Genomic DNA, 3,127 nt, shown 5'->3' with positions numbered 1-3,127 from the left:
GTCCCTTGTCTCTGGAGCTCCGGCGACCTTCGTGAGGGCTGTGACTCGGCCGCCGGGCCCGAGGCAGATTTCCGGGAGCCAGGCGACGCTGGTGGCGACTGTCCCGGTGGCGCCCAGGCGTGGGCGCCTCCTGCTGTCGCTTGAGATTGGGCGTGCAGGTCTGTGAGGGTGGGACCGTCGCCGCGCTCTCGAGCCGGTTTGAGGGGCCGCCTGGCTTGGTCGACCAGCATCCGCCCGCGCCCCTCCGGCCGCGGGGACCGACCCGGCCATCCGACCCGACCTGGGCCGGGCCGCCGCGGTGGGAAGGGAGAGGGTCTTTCGCGCCCTCCGGAGCGCCTGTGGATGGGCGGTCGGGCCTTCTCCTGGCTCACCCTTCGGAGTGTTCGTTCCCCGACCCCCTCCCTCCCCGGGTCCCCACAGCGCCCCGCTCCGGAGGTGGGGACCGGCCCGGGCCCGTGCGTTTAGGCCGGTGGAGGGCGCGCGTGGGTCCCGGTGGTCGGATTCTTTCTGACCGATGTTTTTCCGAGTCGGACTCCAGAGGTGGGGACCGGCCTGGGCCGCGAGGGGTGACCCGGAGAGACCGGCAAGGGCCAACACGGGTGCGGTCCCTCGTGGGCTCCGGTCGCCTGGGAGGCGCCTCCCTGGGAAAATGTTTTCAAGTCCCCCTGGGTCCGGGGACGTGGACGGACCGGGCCCTGCTCGCGCGGGTGGCCGGGGAGGGCGCACCCGGCCCTTCAGCGTGCCCACGTGGGTTCCCGGTCGGCGGACGCGACTTTTTCTCACCCTGCCCCGCCCCCTCCTCCACCGCGAGTCCCGGCCGGGGGGTGGGGACCGGCCCGAGCCTTACTGGGTGGCCCGGATAGGGCGGCCTGGGCCCGGGCGCGGTCCCTCGTGGGGCCCGCTCGTCGGAGGCGGCCGAGTGGGATATTTCTTTTTCTCTAACCAAGTCCTCGCCCGGAGACTCGGAGGGACCGGTACCTGCCCGCGCGGGCGAACTGGGGAGGGCGACCCCGGCCCGCTCGCTGCCTCTCCCACGTTTTCCCGCCCCTCCCGCCCCGCCCCGCCCCGCCCCCACTTTGCCACCACGCTCCTCGGGTCGACCAGATGGCCCCGAGAGCTCCGGGACTGGTGTGGATGGGGAAGTGTTGGGGACAGGTGGCGGGACCGAGGTCCCGGGGACCACCCCTGCGATTCGTGGATGGGCCCCGCTGCCGGGCGTCGTGATTTTTTTCGCCCGAAATGGGCCTTTTTTGCCACCAGGTAGGTGCTGACACGGTCTTCCTTGGCGTCTGTCGCTGAGGACTTGGGGACTCCGGACGCATGCAGGGCTCTGGGCTTGGGACTGCCGCCTGGCACCCGAACCGGCCCTTGCCGCTTGAGCCGCCCGCCTGGGCCTGCGCGCCGGCTCTCGTGTGTGCGCCCGGCTGACCCGGCCCGCGGTGCCGCCTCCGGTCTCTGGCTCACCCGAGGGCGGCGGGGCGAGGTGGCGCGTGGGTCTTCCACCCCGTGTGACTCCCACCCCCCGCCGCAGGCACCCGGTGGTGGCTGAGACGGCCCCACCCCGCAGGCTCCGTGCCACGTGTCAGGCGTTCTCCTGGCGGGGTCGTCGGCCAGTGTTGCCTGAGAGAAAGAAAAGGAGGTGGTAGTGGGGGGGGCTGGGGCTGCGGCTGCCGGTGAGGCTGAAGCAGGCTCCTCGGATGATGGTCCTCACCGTGCCCCTCCCCTTCGGGGCTTTCTGGCCCCTGGCTCGCTGGATTGACTGATCGATGTGGTGATGTCGCGCTCTCCTGGGCCGGACCTAAGTCGCGCTAGACGAGGGACGGACGTTCCTGGCGAACGGGACCGCTCTTCTCGTTCTGTCCGCGGGCCCCTCGCCTCTCTTTTCACACCCTCCCGGCCTGTCGAGGGGTGTGGGGGAAGGCAGGGGTGGTGGTCTCCGGCCCTGACCCTCGGTCTCCCGCCCCCTGCCTCATGGCGCGGGCGGGTCCGTGGTCCTCGGACGCAGCAGACACTCTCGCTTCGCCTCCTTGGCGTGTGCCTCGCGAGCGGTCCTCCCCGCGTCGTTGGGGGGGGCCGTCCCGCCGCTGCGCTGCGCGCCCCTGCTGGCGCGTGAGCGTGCCTTGCTTGGCCGTCGGTGGTGCCCCTGGAGCGCTCCAGGTTGTCCCTCAGGTGCCCGAGGCCGAGCGGTGGTGTCGTTCCCTTTTCCCAGCGTGCTCCTCGGGTCCCCACCGCGGTGGTGTGTCCCCTGAGTGGCTCTCTTGGGGGGGGGGGTCGAGACGGTAAGGGAGGCGTGCCTCTGTTTCCCCCCCTCGGTGGGGGGCCGGGTGCCGCCTCGTCGCGGTCGTCCCCCAACGGCTGTGCTGTTGGGGGGATCGTGTTGGGCCGGGGGGCGGCTGAGGTTGTGCCCCCGGCTGTGGCCGCGAGCGCTCCTGTGGGCCGTGTGCTTACCCATACCGCAGACCCCCCCCACCCCGCCCATTCGTGGACTGGGCGGCTTGTGGAGCGCCTCCGCGGGCCCAAAGGGGAGACGATGGGTGGGGGATGATGCACCCTCGGTGAGAAAGCCTTCTCTAGCGATCCGAGAGGGAGCCTTGGGGTACCGGACCCCCCAGCCGCTGCCCCTCCCAAGCGTGCAGTCGCCACGGTGGCGACTGCCAGAGCACGTGGGCAGAGCCCCTCGCCTTCGCGGGAGGGCTTGCGCCGGCCCCGCGGTGGGGCCGTGCGCCGCTCTTTGCCTACCGCGGCCCGCGCCTCCCCCCTCTGAGTCGGGGGAGGGTCCCGCCAGGCCGGCGTCCGGCGCGGGGCCGCGTGTGCGCGTGTGCGTGCGCGTGCGGTGACCCCCGTGGCGAGCTCAAGGGGGCGGGGACGCCCGGGCGTCCCGACTCCCCTGTCCCGCAGCCACGAGGAGCCCGTCGCGCCTGCCCTCGCCGCGAGTCGCAGCCGGCGGCGGTGTGTGGGCGCGGTGCGGGTCGCCTCGCTCGGGAGCGTTTCCCTGGGGCGCGAGCCCCGGCGGTCGGACTTGGATGAAGGCGGATCTGGCGAGGACGGAGGGGCTGAGTTTGGGTGGACGGGTCCCTCCGTGGCACGCGGGGGAGACCGTCACACGCGGGCCCTGGCGGCGGGGCCG

The sequence above is a fragment of the Eschrichtius robustus genome, unplaced genomic scaffold, assembly GCF_028021215.1.
Source record: "Eschrichtius robustus isolate mEscRob2 unplaced genomic scaffold, mEscRob2.pri scaffold_776, whole genome shotgun sequence".
Lineage (NCBI taxonomy): Eukaryota > Metazoa > Chordata > Mammalia > Artiodactyla > Eschrichtiidae > Eschrichtius > Eschrichtius robustus.
Note: the sequence above shows the minus strand (reverse complement) of the source record.